Consider the following 22,608-nt stretch of genomic DNA (forward strand, 5'->3'; position numbering starts at 1 on the left):
TAAAGAGCTACTTTCTCTGACTTGAGCTGGCAGGGGTTCCATAACCTGGTGCCGGTCACCACTAATGATCTATTAATTTTATTTGTGCGGTGCACTGGAATAGAAAGAAAGGATCTCAAGCATGTATTTAAGTTGTGAAATTATGATAAAAAGGTGAATATGGAAGAAATATACAGTGGCTGGTTTTCAGCTAACAATCTAAACACTATTCTTAAAATGTGTAGCTGCTGACGTTTATCAGGCTTCAGGCATGAGAGATCCTGGTAGTATGGGGTGATACGAACATCATACGCAATATTGTAAATAAATCATAGGCAGAACTTCAGTGCTCATTGAAGTTTAAGAGTTTCTTCTCTTGTCAGGTCAACTAAAACAATGACACAATTATCAAGAATAGGGAGAAACAGTGTCTGTATTAGTTTGGCCTTTAGCTCATATGGAAATACATCGCTCTGTCATTTAAAAGGGTGAAGCGTTCCAGAAATCTTTTTATGGGTTTCTTTTGTGAGATCAGACTGATCAAGTGTTTCATTCATAATTACGCCGAGATTTCTAACTGTAATTTCTAATATGTAACTTAATTTACCTAATGAACACAAACACAATGCGGAAAAGGAGGGTTGCAATTTTTCTGCCACATATCAAGATTACCAGAAACCAGGGTACTGAAACATCTTTTCAACTACTTTTGGAAAAGTGAAACCAAGAATAATTGGTTCAAAGAAGTTCAAGATGATTTAGATGAGTTAGACTTGACAACGCAGCAAATTGAAGACCGAGAAGAAAAGAGGATGCTGAAAAACAGAGACTTGAGACTTAAACTAAAAACTTTTACACACAAACAGTACACCATGACTGATGAAGAAAGGGCAGCCAGGTCAGAAAGAATGAAGCAGTTCTGGGAGCAGAAGAAGAAACATAAGCCAAATTTGTAGCTAATACTCTTAAGACTTAAATGCATATTGATCGATTAAAGTGCTCCAATGTGGGCGTAAAATAATTTTAAAATTCCTTAATTAAAATTACTGTGCAGAGAATGCAAGATGTGGAACAGAAGTAATGCATCATGTAGTGTCATTTTGTAATGTGTTGTTCCTGGAAGTATGAAAAAGTGTTTTTCTAGGGACAGGCCTACTAGAGATAAAGGCAGTCTTCGAGATAGGAGTGTGAATGAGTCATTAGGTGATATGTCCACAGACAGACACATGAGCATGAGCTGACAGATTGAATTACAGCTGAGCAATGGGGAATACAACACCACTCTCACCACACTAGCTGGAACACTTGAAGTGGTTTCAGTAAAACCACAAACATCTTATAGCTAGCATGAAGAGTAAATTATTCCAACGGTAACTACGATAATTTGGCTATTCTATCTGGGAATATCTACATATCTGTAATGTGTTTCTGAAATTAATTGTAATATACAGATCAAAAATATGCCTTAAATTGAATTGCATTTTTTTTTTTTAAATCAAGCTCAAGTCTGACCTGAGCCTGACAAGCATTTGACAATTTAGGCTGAATCTGTGGAGACCTCTACTAGATTTGACCCTGCACTTGTGGTGCAGATCTGCCAACACTGAGGCACTGGAAGAGGAAAAAGATATGAGGTTGGCTGTCTACAGGACGAGATGGCGAGGCTTAGTCTCACAAGGCAGAGCAGGAAATAAGTCAAGTAAGTGAAATCTTCTGAAGGTTAATGAAGAACGCTGTTCTATTTTGGCACCGCTCGTTTATTTTGCAAGAAAATGACCAATTACAATTCAAATTTAAAAAAAGAGTTCCACTTATTCAATTAACAATTATTATAGTAATCATAGGTTAAAACACCATGGTAGCAGTTTCAACTTTTCTTGTGGAAGCCATCTTCAGCCATTAATGACATGACAATGATATAAAATAAAGAACAATAAAAAAGTCTGGTGATGATTTAAAATTTTAACCACATTCATGGTTTATTGTTTGTTAGGATTATGATAGTCTATTTAAAATGACGTCAGAAGTTCCATATTAAAACTTGAAGGTAATGCATGAAGTTTGTCATGTTGTTGTTGTTGTTGTTTGAGTCAACAGTCCATAGACTGGTTCGATGCAGCTCTCCATGCCACCCTATCCTGAGCTAACCTTTTCATTTCAATGTAACTGTTGCATCCTACATCCACTCTAATCTGCTTGTCATATTCACACCTTGGTCTACCCCTACCGTTCTTACCGCCTACACTCCCCTCAAAAACAAACTGCACAAGTCCTGGGTGTCTTAAGATGTGTCCTATCATTCTCTCTCTTCTTCTGGTCACATTTAGCCAAATTGATCTCTCACCAATTCAATTCAGTATCTCTTCATTCGTGATTTGACCTATCCATCTCACCTTCAGCATTCTTCTGTAACACCACATTTCAAAAGCTTCTATTCTCTTTCTTTCTGAGCTAGTTATTGTCCGTTTCACTTCCAAACAATGCCACGCTCCAGACGAAAGTATTCAAAATTTATAATTCCTATATCAACGTTCAAAGTGAGCAAATTTCTTTTCTTAAGAAAGCCCTTCCTTGCTTGTGCTAGTCTGCATTTTATGTCCTCCTTACTTCTGCCATCGTTAGTTATTTTACTACACAAGTAACAATATTCATCTACTTCCTTTAAGACTTCGTTTCCTACTCTAATATTACCTGCGTTTGTTCGACTGCACTCCATTACTTTTGTTTTGGACTTATTTCCTCTCCTTGGATTGCAATTCCCTTCCCAAATTCCTCTTTGATTTAATTTACTGCATGTTCTATATAAACACTGAAAAGGAGGGGGAACAAACTTCAACCTTGCCTCACTCCTTTCTGGATTGCTGCTTCTTTTTTTAAAACCCTCGATTCGTATCACTGCAGACTGATTTTTATGCAGATTGTAGATCATTCTCGGTTCTCGGTATCTGATCCCGATCACCTTCAGAATCTCAAATATCTTGGTCCAACCAACATTATCAAATGCCTTTTCTAGATCTACGAACGCCATGTACGTGGGCTTGTCTTTCTTCATTTGATCCTCTAATATCAGATGTAAAGTAAGAATTGCTTCACGTGTTTCTACATTTCTTCTGAAGCCAAACTGATCTTCTCCCAACTCAGTTTCAAATTGTTTTTCCATTCTTCTGTAAATCGTGTTAAAATTTTGCAGGCGTGAGATACTAAACTAATGGTGCGGTAGTTTTCACACCTGTCAGCACCGACTTTCTTGGGAATAGGTATAATAATATTTTGCCAAAAACCGGATGGCACTTCTCCTGTCTCATATATCTTACACACTACATGGAATAACCTCACCATGCTGGTTTCTCCTAAGGCAGTCAGTAATTCAGAGGGAATGTCATCAATTCCAGGTACCTTGTTCCTATTATGAAAGCAAAATCCACCTTATTAATAAATTGTTCTAACTCTATTGCAATCTGCTTTACGTTGCACCCACACAGATAGGTCTTATGGCGATGATGGTATAAGAAAGGCCTGGGAGTGAGAAGGAAGTGGTCGTGGCCTTGAATAAGGTACAGCCTGGTGTAAAAATGGAAAACCAACTTCAGGGCTGCCGACAGTGGAGTTCGAACCCACTATCTCCCGAATGCAAGTTCATAACTACACGACCCTAACCACATGGCCAACTCGCTCGCTCAGGAAAGAATTTTTGGACTTGATGGGCAGACACCACTTTTTCTTTGAATACAGAAACCACCTGCTGTGAATGTCGGCAGACTCAGAGTTTGTCTGGCTGAAAAAAACAGATCTCTCCCTCTGACATAACCTGTTCTGAAATACACTTTAACAATCAGTCAGCCAGTCAATACTATCTACTACACAATCATGTTATGCAGCACTATTTTTGCCCTATTTTAAGGGCTCTTTGATGCAGTTCTTAAGAATCTTCAGATCAACAATACAATAAGTAGATAACGATAACACAGTACAGTAATACCTCCATCAACTGAAATATGACCAGTTCGCTTTTCAGGCACGCGGTCTTCAATCACTACCTAGTCAGTGACTTGACCTGGTTAATGTTTACTAGACTCTTAATACATATTCATTACAGCATTGTTCCAGTGAATTGCTTTGTTTTCGTGTTGTTAAGTGTACTATATTGGAGAGTGGTGGTGGTGGTAATTGTTGTAAGAGGAAGTACAACTAGGCAAGCATCCTCTATAAACACTAATCAGAGGGAAAAATCAGAAGGGATCCAACAGCCGTCCCTCACTGGTTATTAATGGACCAGCATGGCACATTTGCCATGGCTTTTCTCGTGCGGATATTAACATGTAGTCTTGTACCTTTAATCAATTGAATATGTTACCTCGACAAATATATTCATTGTATATATTTCATTGTGTTTGGATATTTTTTCTGCCAGTGTATATAAATTAGAAAAGGGAGTATTCATGTTATGAGAAAGCCACCAGACTCCCTCCACACGCTCGGCCCACATACATCGTCTCGACCCACTCCTTCTTCCCCTCTCTAGCACCGTCCGATCATGCAAACCTGCTCAGAGCTTTCTCATTGTTCATAGTGCGTGGCTAGCAATAGGATCGTCTCACGGCAGTTTGAGGTGAGTCCTACATACAATTACTTCATCATTATGCCGAATAGAGCCACAACACACTCAACATTGGATCGTTAACCGCATTTTCATATATTTACAGGTTCCGCATTGAACCAGGAAACATTGGTCTCACAAACATCATAAGAAGCCACTTCAATGTTTCCACCTCATAGGCCTAGGACATAGAAGATTTTATCCAGAAAATTCCATATGACTCACCTTCACGTTTTTCAAGATGGTTCTGCAGTATACACACTGTAGTGGAATGGAACACAACATTTTATCAATTGCACAACAAATTTAAGGACTCCACAACTGCTTGTCCATAAGGATATCATTTAACCAACAAACTTTTATTATACGACTGACTTACAAGTCTTTTACTTGTCATAATAGTTTTTAATGAGTCTAGGTTTTAATTATAGATTTAATGGGTTTTCATACCAAACATTTGAAGACATGTCATGAATTTTATGGTTGCCTATTTTCCGATAACAGCTGAAGATGACGCAAGTACGCGATGAAACTAGTACCGTGAAATTTAATATGTCGTAATTGAATAACAGCATTAAAATTGTATTGAATAGGTGGAAATATCAAGTTTATTTATTGTAACTACTGAACTTCACTCACATTAGTCTACTAAGGGGCACATTAGAGAGTTAACTTAAATCAATACAGTAACACTCACTAAGGGGCAGATTTCTATGACACGTTTGTTCTAAGAGATTTATTTTGATTTCTAATTATGTAAAAACATATGTGTAAGTCTTTTGAAGGAAACTGAGGGGTATTTATTTTGCCCTCAAAGTTATATTTTGGACACCTTTCTGAGCTGTTAGTCATATTTATCCTTAATTCTATATGAGTCATATCTTTGTCGTATTTCATAGAATATTTTATTACCAGCACACAAGTTTCTGTGACAAACTTTCATATTTCATATTACTGCTGAGCACACAGGTGGTCTCTCTCTGGAATGAATATTTCTCAGCTTTAGTCTACTTTGAGCAAGTAGCAGTAGAAGCATGGACAAAGAAGAATTTTTGGAGTTTCTAAATGACGTCAACCTTGACACTGAAAGAGTAGTATTTTGAATAAGGCAGCTTGGCTTGGGTCATCTTAATCTCACTCTTATCTGAATGGTCACGTGATGGCAACTGAACTAACCTCCCCTTCAACAGTCCTTGCTTTGAGATCATAACTTCAATGTTTCACTGTGATTTCAACATGCCTAAACGAAAGTGTTCAGAGAGTGTGAAACCGAGATATTTTGATCAAGAATTTGGGGAACAGAATTTTAGCAGCATTAAAAACCCAAACTATACCACATGGCATAACAGCCCCAGAGGACCATGGCGTACCAAGCGACCGCTGTTCAGACTGAAGGCCTGTAGATGACGAGGTGTCATGCAGTCAGCATGATGAATAATCTCCGCCGTTATTCTAGGCTTTCTAGAACGGGGCCACTATCTCACCTTCAGATAGATCCTCAAGTGTAATCACACAGGCTGAGTAGACCTTGAACAAGCCCTCAGATCCAGCTAAAAATGCCTGACCTGGCCGGAAGTCAAACCCGGGGCCTCTGGGTAAGAGGCAGGCATGCTACCCTACCACCACAGTAATGATGGTGTTCTTTTACACTGACTTAGCAAATGTCATGGGATAGTCACCTAATAGCGCGTGGGGCCCCGCCTGGTCCTGCGAACAGCAGTGAGACGCCATGGAAGTGAGTCACGTTACGCCATTGTTCCAGTATCCAACCCTGGTGACTGGCGACAAATGCGCGTCATTGTGCCCGATGACGTTGGGTTAATAGTGGCACCTGTGTACGGTGCCAGCTACCATACCCCATAGAACCCATGTTCCTACAGATTGTCCACTGGGAGACGTGTCTAGCACAGCCTGTGTTGAATTGAGCCCTGATTTATTGCACGGTTGCCCTTCTGTCACTATTGACAATCCGTCTCGGATATCGCTGGTCACGGTCATCGAGGGTGGCTGGACGGCCGGTCGTTCGTCTGTTGTGGACGGTGACACCCGCATTCAACCATTCACGATACACCCTGGACACGGTTGATCGTGTGAAGCCGAATTCCCGCACCACTTCCGAAATCGCACTTCCCATCCGTCGGGCACCGACCACCATACCCCGTTCGAACGGTGTTCTATGTTACACCTGTCACATGCACAGCCACTGTTCACAAGGTCTCCTATACAACTGCCACTAGCACAGGGGACGTGTGGTGCGCAGACAACACACCTGCGCATCAGTGCTCCGCTATCCCATGACATTTGCTCAGTCAGTGTATACTGAAAACTCTGCAAAGTTAAGGCATCGGCTCAAAAGAGTTTTAATGCATAACAATACTGTGATACCAGTAAGTATTACAGGTGTTTGACATGGTTTCTGCTGCGGAGAACAGGTAGTGTTTGATGGAGCTTCTTCAAATACGGTCTCATTGGATAACACTTTAGAGTTTTGTTAAGACCTCTGCATGACGATGGTTACTTAGAATATTCCTATTTAAAAAAGTAAATAATGCTAGTTCCATATCCTTTTTAAAGAAGTACATCAGCCAATCAATCCCTAATGAATCAACATTAAGAAAATATATGTATCCTCTTGGTATGAAGATGTGTTACAGAAGATAAGATCTACAGGTCTCAATAATGAGTTCTAGGTTTTGGTGGACGAAGCAACCAGCGTAGAAGGGAGATATGTAGCTAACGTAATTGTTGGTGCAGTGAAAGAGACCGGCTGGTGAAGTGTTTCTTTTAAAAGTAAATCATTCCACCATTGCAGTGCCATTTGATAACTCTGGCCGGATGACATAAAAAGGGTAAAATATTCTAATGTTCGTAACCAATACCATCCTGTACATGACCTAGGAAGGGAAGAGACTTAAAACTACTTTACTCCAAAATGGTCCACATTATGTGTCTTGTGCACGGTCTGCATAGTGGCAGAAGAGGTTCGAAGCAACTAACACGACACAGGCAGACTAATTTGTTTTTTATGGTTTACATTGCACCGACATGGCTAGGTCTTATGGCGAAGATGGAATAGGCATTAGAGGGAATAGGCGTTAGGGCCTTAATTAAGGTACAGCCCCATTTGCCTGGTGCTCAAATGGCAAACTACAGAAAACAATCTTCAGGGCTGCTGGTAGTGGGGTTCGAACCCACTATCTCCCGAATGCAAGCCGCACAGCCAGTTGCTCAGTTAGACTAATTGCTAACAAGAACAAAATGCTCCTGAAAGCTCCATTCTGAGCAGAGAAATGACAGAAACAGCCCTCTTCTACCTCTTCCTGCTCAATCTATCCTCACTCATTGGAGGATGTGGCTTGATGCTATTTGGTATTATTGCAGAAATTATTATTCCTTTGAGAGGCAATTCAAAAGCTTGATCAGTCATGTACCGATATAAAAACTGAGCAAGATTTGATTTCTTCTAAGAGCTTGGTCAGAAACTTGGCATATATAACATGATCAATCAAACTGAGGATGATCTGAAGTGAGCAAAAGGTGAAACGGCCGATACAAGTAGTGAAAAACTGGAAAGAGTGCTGTTATTCTACAATTATCACAATAAGTGATGCTCTTAATCGATAATCTTAACCATAATGGTCAATAGTAAAATATGAGGATTCTGAACCAGTATTTTCCCTGGATGAAATAACTTTATTCAGATTTGCTCCCATAACATCATGCAATGCCGAGTAGAGTTTCTCGAGCTATAAAAACATCCTGTGTGATAACCCAAGAGGCTTCCAATTTGCCAACTTGAAAATGTACGTGATTATCCAGTGTAATTTCCTAGACAGTAGGAACTAATGCCATGTATGGAAATTTTATTCTAACTTAGAAATAATTTGCTGATTATTACTTTGTCACTTCTTGTTTGTTTTTCTTTCTTTTTTTTTTCTTTTTACAATTTTCTAAGTACATAACTTGCTATAGCTGAAGGCAAAGTGGAACAATGAACTGTCTGATCATTGACAGAAACAACACGTAACCAGTAATGGTTATAAGATATTAGTTATATGTGAATTAATTGAACTGTAGGATCACATTTTTATACATAAACTAGCTGATGTACCCGTGCTTCGCTAAGAATTCTCAGAAAGACTATCTTTGTGGTTTTCCCAACTGAAGTGAACAAAGAACATTACAATGATGTCAGTGGGAATGTAGTGATTAAAAGCAATGTTATCATATAAAATACCACACATTTTCTCACTTTTTACAAACAGTACTACAGTATTACATGTTACAAATCTTGTGTTATTGTCCGTATTGAAATGTACTTAAAGTCAAAGAATGATACCCTGCCATCCTAGGCCCAATGTGTGGGAAGGAAGGCTCTGTCTGTCACAAGCCAGAACAAAGTGGGGAGTGATAGAGGAGTTACACGTCTTTAAAAAACCTTGGTACAGCTGGCCCGGCTAATAGTACCTTGTGACGGCCCCACCAGGGTTACAGTGAAGACAGTCAATGGTTTGGAAGGCGGAAGACAACAACCAAGTCCCAATGGCAGATAAAGCGGATCAACTATCTTCATTTAACAGTGTCTGTTCTTCAGTGAAGCAGCTGCGAAAGGCGTCTGACTCCAGAGGAGCAGCCCATTATCGAGCTCCGGGGCTTACAACCTTGGTTCTACTACCGGGAAGGAGTTTTCCGACCCATACTGGTTTGAACAACCAATCAACATGGAATGTCGTTACAAAAAGAACACTACCCCAGGTAGTATCTCGCTGAGGAAATCTACCGCTCCTAGGAGCGCAATCAGGCCTGTGGATTCTGGGGAGCCTGAAACAAGATGCTTTGAGGACATTACTACACATACAAAATTCAAGACGAAACAGAAATACTACTTTGGGACGCTGAATGTCAATTCACTACTGAAAGTGGAAAAACACAAAGAATTGACGATGATGATGGACAAACACAACATAGCCATCTTAGCCATCCAAGAAACAAAATACCTAGATGAAGACATAGTGGATACGGTATAGGATTTATAAAGATAAAAGGGCTATGAAAATACGTAAGAACATGCCTTTACTTGACACAGCTTTTGTTGTTCATAAGAAGGTTGTCAGTTCAATCGTGGACTTCCTAAGCCCCTCTGAGAGACTTTCCATTCTAACTCTCAGCTGTGGTAACAAAGGATACACACTGATCAATGTGCATGCACTGATCAATGAGGACAACAGACATAATCCTGAGAAAGTCGAACAGGTTTGGGACCTTCTTGAAGAACAGTTGGAGAAAATACCATCTAAGAACATCAAGATCCTATTAGGTGACATTAAAATCAGCTGGGAATAGAACCACGATTCAGATCAACAATTGGAAACTATCCTGCTCACAAAATTACTAACAGAAATGGTATAAGACTCGTCAGTCTGTGTCATACCTTCAGTCTTCTGATAATGTCAACATTCTACAAACACAAGCCACGCAAACCTTGGCGATCACCAGGCAATGTGTGTGGAGAGAAACAGACTGATCATGTAGCAAATATCCAGAAGAGCGATTAAGGAAATAGTGAAAGTTAAAGTGCAGAGAGTTGCCCAGTTTGATTCAGATCATTACCTCTCCAAGTTCAAAATAAATTCCATTCCTCTCAATAAGGCCCTGAAACCAGGAAACAGAATTTATAAATATGACCTTGGAAAGTTAAAAATCAATCAAAATGTCTTAGAACAATACCACCAGCAACTGACATTTGAATCTCGTAAAGGGACGGACATTGCCTCCAAGAACCAACAAGCAGCTAATACTGCAATCTTGACAGCTAAGAAGAGAAAGCATAGATGGTGGAATGAGGTCTGTGATGAAGTGCTGACCCAAAGAACAAATGCCTGAAAAAAGTGGAACTCGACCCGAAGATCTGAAGATTTCGATGTGTTCCGTGAAGCTCAAAAAGAAGCAGCCAGAACAGCAGTTAGAACAGATCGATCAGGATTTCCGGAAAAATAATTCCAGAGACTTCTATCAAACATTCAAGACTAATTTGAGAGGGTACCAAGCCCCCAGCCTTTGTTTTAGAGATGAAAATGGAAAGCTGGGCTTGACTAACAAAGAAAACTGTACGATGATGTCTCAGTACTTTGAAAACCTTAATTGTGATGAACCAAAAGAAAGATTCCCTGTGTGCGACCCGATCCACAAACTACCCAACTCAAACAGATTATAAACAGCTTAAAGAATAATAAGGCAGCTGGCGAAGATTCAATAGTGGCAGAACTACCGAACTACTGAAGCTGGCAAATGGTGAAACTGTAGATGTACTAGTCAAGCTTTTTGAAGATATCTGGAGAACTGGCTGTCAGCACTAATCCACCCTCTGCACAAGAAAGGTGATAAAAAGACTGTCAACCAATATAGGGGCATCTCATTAGTATCTCGTCCCTATAAGATTCTCTCCAAAGCAGTTCCTAACAGAATAGAAGCTCACCTTGACCAACAGATTGGGGAATATCAGGCTGGCTTCAGAAAAAGCCATTCATGCCCAGAACAGATCTTTAACCTGAAGAGTATCATCAGGTACAAAAAGACAGGAGGACACAGCTACGTGGTTGTTTTTGTAGACTTTCAGAAAGCATATGACTCCATTGACCCCGAGTCATTAATGGATATTAATGGATATTTTGGGAAGAGTTTGGAATGGACAATATATCAAGAAATTTGATTAAACAAACTCTAACCAACACAGTGTCGAAAGTAAAATTTATGGGTGAGATCTCAGAACCATTTACAATCAGAATGGGTGACAGACAGGGAGATGGACTATCCCCACGCCTCTTCAAATGTGTTTTGAAAAAAGTCATTCGAGAGTGGAGGAAGTTGTTAGACCAAGAAGAAATAAAGGAAGATCAGTTCAGACTTGGTCCTAAGCACAAAGGGGTGTACGTTGACTGCCTGGCCTTTGCAGATGATCTGGCCATTTTTGTTAACAACACAGATTCAGCAGTCAACAAGATCAATAGGCTGTCAGAAGTTGCTGAACAGGTAGGTCTCCAGATTTCTATTCTGAAGACAAAATGTATGACAAACATCTGTGATGGACCCGGATGGATGATCACTAATCTTGGAAAAATCGGTCGTGTCATGAATTTCAGATATCTTGGTGAAGTCATCCAGCAGAATGGATTAGAAGAGGAAGCAGTCAATGTCAGATAATAAAAAGTATATGAGCATAGGGGCCAAGTTCCAACACTGTAACACAGTTGTAAAACCTGAGGGATTAAATGCGTCTGAAACTTTCACCTTACGTAGTAAAGGTCAAGCTGACCGGCTGGAAAAAAGAGAATGCAGGATACTAAGAAAAATCCTAGGTAATAGATGGGTTGATGGACAATGGCGAATAAGACCAAATGAGGTTTTGTACGGCAAGACAGAACCTCTCACAGCGTCAATTAAGAGGAGATGGCTACTATTTTACGGTCATCTCTTCAGGATGACTGATGATCGACTAACAAAAAGAATATGGAATTTTATTCAATCTAAGGCAACAAGGCCGAGGTGGTTGCAAGAATGCGAAAAAGATCTGAGGCAGACTGGTATTTCAGGGCAAGAAATTCCTGACAGGAACGCATTGAGAAGGTTGATGAACAACCTAACAAAGTTCCAAAATGGCATCAACTTCCAGAAGACGGAGAGGACCTTTAACTGAAGAGCTGGGCTCAGAAGACACTGGCAGGAAGTCAAAGTCAGAACAAGAACAAGACCTAGACAATAAATGAAGTTGGTTGTTACCATGCAGTCCATAGAGGCTCAACTTGATGTATTAAAAAAAAAAATACTAGATTATAAATTCCACCAACTCAATACATACGGATTTTAAATTTAAATTTAAGAAATAGATCTTAACATATTAGAATACAGGGACATGTTTCACCCATAATGACGGCATAATCAGCCTAAAAGTCTCATACCTGAAGAATGAAAAAATGAGGATCTTGATTGTTCTTAATCATAGATTTTTATGAAGGTCTAAAATATAAATAAGAGGATACCCTTGTAGGTATAAATGTCTAAGAAAGACTAGCAAGTGGAAGACAGTACTTATAAGTACTCTTATGACAAAGTCTTATAATAAATCCTTATTATAGATTATTACGAATGTTTTGTTTTTAAATGTGGTAACAAGTAGTGAGTTAAAAGTTCAAAATGAATATGTAGATTGTTACGTTGAAATGAAATCTGATAAATATGGTGCCTTATTCTGGAGATGGCATAAGGAGCTTATAAAAGCTTAATATTTAGGATAAAAGTCGCTCTTAGTGGTGGTTAAATTAAAATCTGTCTGTTGAAGTTGTTAATCTTATGTGAAAACATAAGGCAGCAAACTTCTTAAGGCACTTAGGTGCGAGGACAAGTACTCGTCAGAAACGTAGCTATATTTATATTAGCAAGTAGACGAGGTTGTAGCTTCTTATATTAAGAGTTGAAAGGAAAATGTATGCGAGGTTTAGTAGAGCTTGTGGTGTTATGTCTGAAACAAGAGGAGAGTGAAATGTTAAGGAATAAAATTAAAGGAGAAGGAGAGAACGAGGAAAAAACAAAGTGTGTGAAATTACTCACCCCTTTGACAGTTGTGATGTTAATATGGTCAAAGATGAGGTGAGTTGAAGAAAAATGTTGTGTGTAATTTCATTTACTTTTTGACCGTTGTAATGTTGATTAGTTGCCATGGTAGCGTTTGAATGACTGACATTTGAGCTTCTAGTGTTATATCGATGTGAGATTGGCGGGGGAAGGTGTGGAGGTGGGGTGTCAAGTTTATGTGTTATTGGATGTGGTCGGCTTGTGGGAGTGGATGGGGAGAGGAGTTGTGTTTGTTATTTATTATGTTATTATGTTTATGGTTTAGTGATTGCAACACTTTTCGTAAAATCTCGTATAATGGGTTTGTGACTTCAATAATATCATTAAGGTTTAAATTTTTGTTGTAATACTGGTCTAAAAATACATAGATGTTTTCTAATTCGTTCATTAATTTCCCTTTACCTACTTTTTTAATGATACTGAGGTCTTGATCTATAGTAGTGAAATGATGGCCTGCTTCTTTCATGCAAGAGCTCATAGCTGAAAATTTGTTGTGTTTGGAGGCATTATAATGTTCTAAGTATCTAGTGTGAAAGCTGCGGCCTGTTTGCCCGATGTACGAGACGCCACATGGGTGCAAGTGAGTCTGTAAATGCCTGAACCTGAGTAAATGTTATTATTTGAATTGACTGTGTTGTGATTGAAAAATAATTTTTGGTTGGTGTTACTTGTTCTAAAAGCTATGCAAGTGATGTTGTTTTTTAGGGGGTTTGAAACCTGGTAAATGTCTGGATTGTTATAAGTGAAGGTAATAAAATTGGATTTTTTGGGTCTGTCAGGGATGAGGTTTGTTGTTAATTTGAGTCTAATCTTGTTGATTAAATGGTTAATTGTTTCCAGTTTATACCCATTAATTTTTGCCAATCTTTTATGGAATTAAGTTCATCTTTTAGTTTCTTAGGTGATAGACGAATTTTTAAGGCTCTGGTAAAATTTACTATCAGGATGGTCTGGCTATGGGAGACACCTTATCTGGTATCTTAACCGACATATACTTAGATTCCTTAGAACATCATAAAATATTAACAAATATAAAAGGCCTCAGTCTTTGGCTCAGATACGTAGATGATACTTTTGTAATTATTAATAAAGAACTCAATAACAGCGATAATATTTTAAATTCCCTTAACAACCTAGACAAAAATATAAAATTCACCAAGGAAGATGAAATCAATAGATCCTTAAAACTTCCTAGATTTTACAGTAACAAGTAATATTGATAACTTTGACTTCCAAATTTATAGAAAACCAACCCACACCGCAATAACAATAAAAAATATTTCATTACATCCAAAATCCAATAAACTTGCTAATTTCCATAGTTTAATTTACAGAGCCTTAAAAATCCGTCTATCACCTAAGAACCTAAAAGATGAACTCAGTTACATAAAAGATTTGGCAAAAATTCATGGTATAAACCAGGAACAATTGACCATTTAATCAACAAGATAAAACTCAAATTAACAACAAATCTCATCCCTGACAGATCCAAAAAATCCAATTTTATTACCTTCACTTACAACAATCCAGACATTTACCAGGTTTCAAACCCCCTAAAAAACAAAATCACTTGCATAGCTTTTAGAACAAATAACACCAACCAAAAATTATTTTTCAATCACAACACAGTCAATTCAAATAATAACATTTACTCAGGTTCAGGCATTTACAGACTCACTTGCACCCATGTGGCGTCTCGTACATCGGGCAAACAGGCCGCAGCTTTCACACTAGATACTTAGAACATTATAATGCCTCCAAACACAACAAATTTTCAGCTATGAGCTCTTGCATGAAAGAAGCAGGCCATCATTTCACTACTATAGATCAAGACCTCAGTATCATTAAAAAAGTAGGTAAAGGGAAATTAATGAACGAATTAGAAAACATCTATGTATTTTTAGACCAATATTACAACAAAAATTTAAACCTTAATGATATTATTGAAGTCACAAACCCATTATACGAGATTTTACGAAAAGGTGTTGCAATCACTAAACCATAAACATAATAACATAATAAATAACAAACACAACTCCCCTCCCCATCCACTCCCACAAGCCGACCACATCCAATAACACATAAACTTGACACCCCACCTCCACACCTTCCCCCGCCAATCTCAGATCGATATAACACTAGAAGCTCAAATGTCAGTCATTCAAACGCTACCATGGCAACTAATCAACATTACAACGGTCAAAAAGATAAATGAAATTACACACAACATTTTTCTTCAACTCACCTCATCTTTGACCATATTAACATCACAACTGTCAAAGGGGTGAGTAATTTCACACACTTTGTTTTTTCCTCGTTCTCTCCTTCTCCTTTAATTTTATTCCTTAACATTTCACTCTCCTCTTGTTTCAGACATAACACCACAAGCTCTACTAAACCTCGCATACATTTCCTTTCAACTCTTAATATAAGAAGCTACAACCTCGTCTACTTGCTAATATAAATATAGCTACGTTTCTGACGAGTACTTGTCCTCGCACCTAAGTGCCTTAAGAAGTTTGCTGCCTTATGTTTTCACATAAGATTAACAACTTCAACAGACAGATTTTAATTTAACCACCACTAAGAGTGACTTTTATCCTAAATATTAAGCTTTTATAAGCTCCTTATGCCATCTCCAGAATAAGGCACCATATTTATCAGATTTCATTTCAACGCAACAATCTACGTATTCATTTTGAACTTTTGAACTCACTTCTTGTTACCACATTTAAAAACAAAACATTCATAAGAGTACTTATAACTACCGTCTTCCACTTGCTAGTCTTTTTTAGACATTTATACCTACAACAGTATCCTCTTATTTATATTTTAGACCTTCATTAAAATCTATGATTAAGAACAATCAAGAGCCTGATTTTTTCATTCTTTCGGGTATGAGATTTTAGGCTGATTATGCCCTCATTATTGGCAAAACATGTCCCTGTATTCTAATATGTTAAGATGTATTTCTTGAATTTAAATAGAAAAACCCTTATGTATTGAATAGGTGGAATTTATAATCTAGTATTATTCTTTGACTTTCAGTACTTCGCTGTCGATCTAACAGTCCAAAGTTCCAGTGCTGGAATGACCAGGCCACAGATAGCAGCGAACACTCCTCTGCCATTATTCCGTTTAAATGTGCACACTGCTCATTCCAATCAGTGCTTCAGAGTAGGGATTGAATAGCTCAACTGCTATGAAGAACAAATGTGTTATGTAGTTGATAGTAAGCAGCAGCAGCAGCAGCGCGAGTGGGCGTTCAGTTTCATTCTGGTAGGCCTAAATGATGAGCTAGATTTATAATGAATGAAATTGAAAACCTTTCTTCAAAGTGGCTGTTGAAAACAATGTGTATCATTCTCGATTAAGATGTTGTATTAGTGTAAAAAATTCTGAAACACTCGCATCTCTGTCCCTGAAATTTTACATATCAGTTGTCTCATTCTCCTGGTCTTTAATAAAACAGGTCTAGTTTCTCGCTATTTCCTGAATAACTTGTTTATATATTGCCTCAAAGGCATTTCAGTGCCACAGAAACGAGATAAAAGTTTGCAAACGCTTTTGTCATCAGATTTGTTCTTTAGGAGAAATGTCTCGGCTAGAAATATCCATTGTCCAATACTATAAGTCACCTCATAGCTAACAAAAATTACGTTCAGCAACAAGTGTACGAATGCAACACTAAAAACGTGTGCTTGACAGTAACTCCACCTGTACACTTACTGCACTGCCTGACCGCCCACTCTAGTCCGCATGGTAACCGTTCACTTCCTCTCCCTATAAACAAGTATTGAACCGAGCACATTAGATTACATGAATTTTATGTCATAGTTCAGGTCAGCGAGTGCATTCTCAGCAAGGACAGATTTCTCAGGTTATCGTCTAGTTCAGATGGTAGAGCACCAGCCTTCTAAGCCCAACTTTACGAGTTCAATCCTGGCTCAGTCTGGTGGTAGATAATATAATAATAGGTACTAAAATATGCCAGCATTGTATCAGTAGATTTACTGGGACCATATTTGCAACACCTTAGTATCTCTGGAAACTGTAAGAGTGTATAGCCTGTGGGATATAAAACTGAATGAATTATTATTCTCAGGTTGTTTCAGATTACAGTGATACTTGGTTCTTTTATTGTGAAATTAAAGAAAGGACCAGTCTGGTATACTGATGGATTGAAAACCACCAGTGGGGTGGGCCCTGGAGTGTGGAACAAGGTTATCCTCCAGTCTTGATCAGTATATTACAGTATTTCATAGGATATAAACTTCGTGGCTCTGATCCGTATTGGAGCTGATATTCATTCTTTGTATAGTGGACCCATCTGATCTACAAATTATTGAAGAGAATACACGAGTAACAGTTTATTTAGCTTTGAAAGGGACGTTCACAACTTGAATATGTAGCCTTCCCATCAGATGTAATGATCTTTGTTTTAATTCAGTGTGAAGTGAATGTCCCCATGTTCCTTGTAATTTATGTGCACTCGGCACAGACACCAACACCAAACTCTTCATAACTTTATCTGCTGCAGCTTATCGGTGTGTCTAACGGGCAATCTGTTCCCTGACATCTGTTGCATAGTGCGGTAACTTTTCACTGGCTTGCCCTCTACCTCGAAAGGTGAATGAAACAGAAAAACATTCTAAGAACTTCAATTATAAGGAAGAAGACCTGTGCTTGAACAGAAAATTGTATGCATAAACCTTAATAATTGCTTTTACTCTTACCGGACTTCTAAGAAAAACATAAGCATGCTCTAGACCTGGATTTTTTAGAATCTGATTATTAACATATTATTTATGAAATGCTCAGAAACCAGATAAAACTGGGACGTAAACCTGCTGAAGTGATGTTCCTTAGGAGCAGAATTGGAGCGGCAAGATTTGACAGATGGAGGAATGAAAGAGTGGGAGAAATGGTGAAAGAGGAACCCGCTATAACTAGAATAGAAATATCAAGATTACAGTGGTAGGGACACGTGCACAGAATGAATCAAGAATGTGTCAGGAAGAATGACTCCAACATAAACAATTCCTTGTTCTGTGTTAAATGTGCCTTTTGTTTACATTTATTACAGGAGAGTTTATTTATATGATTTGTGACTGTAGGAAGTTAAAGAGAGTGTAGAAGCTAATAAAAGAGTCAAGTAGAAGAAGACAGAAGAGAACAGAATGTGGGCACAGTGGAGAAACATATGCTGCTAAACGAACACACCAAACACTGGAAACTGTTCAAAATGATGATGATGATAGAAAAAGCAGAAAATTTAATGTAAAAGAGTACTACAGACATTTTTCTTTAAAAATATAATTCATTCACACATAAGATTAGGTGCCAAAAGGGACGAAAGTTGAATTTACATACACTGTTGGATTTTGCTGAGAGAGTGACATATGTTGGTATATCTAGATATAATAGTAGCTGGTCAACACATGTCCACAATGGCTGCATTTATGAGCGTTCAGTACAATCAGCAAAGGCAATTCATTCAGTGGGACCTTAGAAAATTGTATAGATTCCATAGAGAAACTGATCATTTTAATGGACCAAATGCTGAGACATGAAGTAAGAATTTTTCCTCAGGAGAAAAAAAAAATAAGGATCTTCTCATGGTAGCCCATGCAGTAGACCCTAGTTTTCAGTCTTCATTTTAATAGCAAATATCTTCTTCATTACCTACTTTTCAAACCAAACCCATAGTCTAGGAGTAACAAACGAAACTAGCTTTTTTTTTTAGTCATTTTTTTACAATTGGCTTTACGTCGCACCGGCACAAATAGGTCTTATGGCGATGATGTGATAGGAAAGGGCTTGGAGTGGGAAGAAAGCGACCGTGGCCTTAATTAAGGTACAGTCATTACAGGAGAGTTTATTTATATGATTTGTGACTGTAGGAAGTTAAGGAGAGTGTAGAGGCTAATAAAAGAGTCAAGTGGAAGAAGACAGAAGAGAACAGAATGCGGGCACAGTGGAGTGCCTGGTGTGAAAATGGGAAACCACAGAAAACCATCTTCAGGACTGCCGACAGTGGGGTTCGAACCCACTATCTCCCGAATACTGGATACTGGCCACACTTAAGCAACTGCATACACTAGTCTCTTAACTGTAAGTCCCTGGTTTGTTCCTTCAAAAAGCTTATGAAACACATCTGGCTGTCCTCTGTCAACCAGCATCTAACAAGGTAAGATAAGAACCACGCAGTACTATGTTACATGACTTAGTTGGTCGTCCACATGCATACAGACCGCGCCTTCAGCAGAACCGAAGATCAGTCTTTGGCAGCGAATAGTAAGAGAGAAAGTACAAACTTTTTGTGTGTACTTATACTATTTACTAAACTTAAATAACAGCAATTGCTACATTTTATGCATACCATCCAGAGTACTTGTATCTATGCAGCAGCTCAGACCTGGTATCATTTCTCTTAGCCGCACAGCGAATGTTCACCTATCTAACCACAGGACTGAGCCAGGATTGAACCCGGCAAGTCACTCAGACCAATCAAAGAATTCCAAGTCTCTCTGTTATTGCTGGGTTTACAGTACAAAGAAGTGTTAGGGATAAATTATCCCAGAACGTCCAAGATGTGTAAGAGTGAAGTCTACCGTGGTAACTTTGGATTATGCCTATACGTCATTAACATGAAATAAAACAGCACTGGCTGATTTTTAATTACTGGCATCTGGCGACTGAGTGAACTGTCCCGGTCCACTTCCTTACTCCTGCAGAGTCAAAGAATTCTCATGTTGCCTTCTTGAAGGTCTTGATACTGAACAAAAGGCGTGGCAATCCAACTGCTACATTGGGTCATCAACGCTGGTAATTTCACAATAAAACTGAAAAGACCTAAGAAACTTGAATAATCCAATATTCACTATATGTGAAGTTAAATTATTCTTGTTTGCTCCTGAACTGTTATGCTTTAGGAGGTAATGAAATGATTTCAAACCTGAACTGACACTGTTGATCAAAACATAGTAACTGCTGAAATGTTAAGTCAGTGACAATGTAAACAACAAGCCTGTCAATAACGCGTACGTTCTGCTAATAATAATAATCATAATAATAATAATAATAATAATAATAATAATATTTTTTGTTCAGTGCTTGTCGGGCTCCGCTACAAGAATTCGTTGTCTCCATTTAGTTCCATCCAGGGCCATGTCATTCAAAGGAAAACAGCTCGACTTGTTCTGGGTGATTTCCAACAAAGTAGTAGTGTTATGACAATGTTGAAACACTGGGCTGGGAGGACTTGGGAGTAAGGAGACGAGATGCTTGACCATGTGGTATGTTTTGAGCTGATGCAAACAGATGGCATGGAATGATATTATTAGACAAATAAGCTTGAGCAGAATTTTAAAAGTAGGGAAGATCATAATATGTAGGTAAGGTTGGAATTCAAGAGAACAAATTGAGGCAAATATTCGTTTATAGGATGAAGAGTTAGGGATTGGAAAAATTATCAAGGGAAATGTTCCAAGTTCTTTGAAAATATTTAAGAGAAAGCTAAGTAATCAACTGATCGGGAATCTGCCACCTGGGCGACAACCCTAAATGCAGATCATTGGTTGACGGATTGATTGATTGATTGATTGATTGACTGATTTGGAGAACGACACTCCAAAGAGTTTTGACCCATAGCTGTTGTCCTTTTGGTCTCATACTGATAACTTCTAAGGTGTAACTGATCTTCACTATAGTATCGACTCCAGTCCTTGGGGCATGTCCAAACCAATGCAGACGGCTCTCACACATTTTACCTAGGATCCATGCAAAGCAAAATCTTTCTGTCATTATATATTGGCTATGTAATCTACCAGTATGGTATGGACTTAGTACCCCTAAACTTTTCTGACTTACTGAAAACAAGAATCAGATCGCCCTGATGACAGCCGACATCCGATGAGGATACTGTACAAGAAGAAGATGGTTTCAATGCATATCTGCCCAGTTATGTGACACCAGCATCTTTGTCTCTAATGTTCTGCCTGAGTCTTAGTCAGCCAATATTCACAAGCATAGAGAGCAACAGGTCTGATGACAGTATGATAGATTTTTGATCCGAGATGGTCTTTCATCCTTTGGTCGCGGCCATCGTCAGTGATTGACTCCTGCCCCTCGCGGCAGGTCCTTGTTGTCTTCCTGAATGGTTCTGACTGCTTCTGGATCTGAAGTCGACAATTTATATAATAATAAAAGGTAGAGAGAGAGAGAGAGAGCATGCGCGCGTGTGATATGCCCAGCCAAATCTACGGCATGCAGAGATCTGAAATTTTGAACATAAGACGGAGGTCAGATTTTTCATTTTCGCTTTCATTGGTGAGTTATGAACGAAAACCATCAGAAAACGTGTTGGGATATGACAATCCAATCCAATGTGCTGTTACCAAGATTAAATGCATAGATTCAGTATCACTAGGCATCTGAAATTTTTAACATAACTGTATGAAGCAGCTGAAGATGTCTCCAAGGAGATGAAACATGTACTGCATATTTTTTTTAATATATTTAATCGCTAAGAGTGATAAAAAATTTACTGACTGGGTGGAAATCCTCAAAATCTCTATATATTGTGGATATTCAAAGTCAATACGGAGCAATAATGAAATTTATAACTTCAGCTGTGTGTCGAGCTGATTACCTCAGGCAGTAGAAGTGATATTTCAATGGGGTCAGGTACGAAGCCTGAAGGCGGCATATTTACTGGCACGTAAAATAATTGTGTGGGACAAAATTATGCCACCTCGGCGTTTCCAAAACTTTAAAAGTAGTTATTGGGACATCAAATCAATAATAGTACTATTTAGTTCATAGGGTTCTGTTTCATATCTTTGAATTTCACACAGTACAGCAAACTGCCTACCACTGCAGAAACATGCAATTATTCAATACATTCTTCCTCACAGAGTTGATGTCATGAAGGACATTCAGTCGTAAAACGGGGCCAAGTCCACTCTCTAGGTCTCAAAAACTTAACAATCACAGCAAGAGTTGGGGACATCATGCATGTATTCTATATTCTGTGTTCAGGGAACTATTAAAATTAAAAGTTTGCCTAGGACTCGCAAGCCAAATACTGTCGGGATTGGAAGACTACAAGAGATGACTATGGTGCGACAGAAAGATAAAAGTGAAGTTGGTGGAAGTAAATAGAAGCAATGTCTTTTTGCTAGTTGCTTTACGTGGCAACGACACAGATAGGTCTTATGGCGACGATGGGACAGGAAAGGGCTAGGTGTGGGAAGGAAGCGGCCGTGGCCCTTAATTAAGGTACAGCCCCAGCATTTGCCTGGTGTGAAAACGGGAAACCATGGAAAACCATTTTCAGGGCTGCCGACAGTGGGGATACGAACCTACTATCTCCTGAATACTGGATACTGGCCGCACTTAAG

At 38.6% G+C, this 22,608-nt stretch overlaps 1 protein-coding gene and 1 long non-coding RNA gene across 10 annotated transcripts in view; one reads left to right on the forward strand and one right to left on the reverse strand.

The window, feature by feature from the left end:
- Taf6 (TBP-associated factor 6) overlaps window positions 1-22,608 on the reverse strand; it is a 129,499-nt gene that overhangs the window by 101,301 nt on the left and 5,590 nt on the right. The gene's annotated exons all lie outside the window — the stretch shown is intronic.
- Window positions 1,258-5,166, forward strand: LOC136885547 (uncharacterized). The gene is made up of 3 exons (XR_010861559.2): window positions 1,258-1,349; window positions 1,480-1,678; window positions 4,683-5,166. It is a non-coding gene; the product is annotated as an uncharacterized lncRNA (long non-coding RNA).

The sequence above is a fragment of the Anabrus simplex genome, chromosome 14 (assembly GCF_040414725.1).
Source record: "Anabrus simplex isolate iqAnaSimp1 chromosome 14, ASM4041472v1, whole genome shotgun sequence".
NCBI classification, from domain to species: domain Eukaryota; kingdom Metazoa; phylum Arthropoda; class Insecta; order Orthoptera; family Tettigoniidae; genus Anabrus; species Anabrus simplex.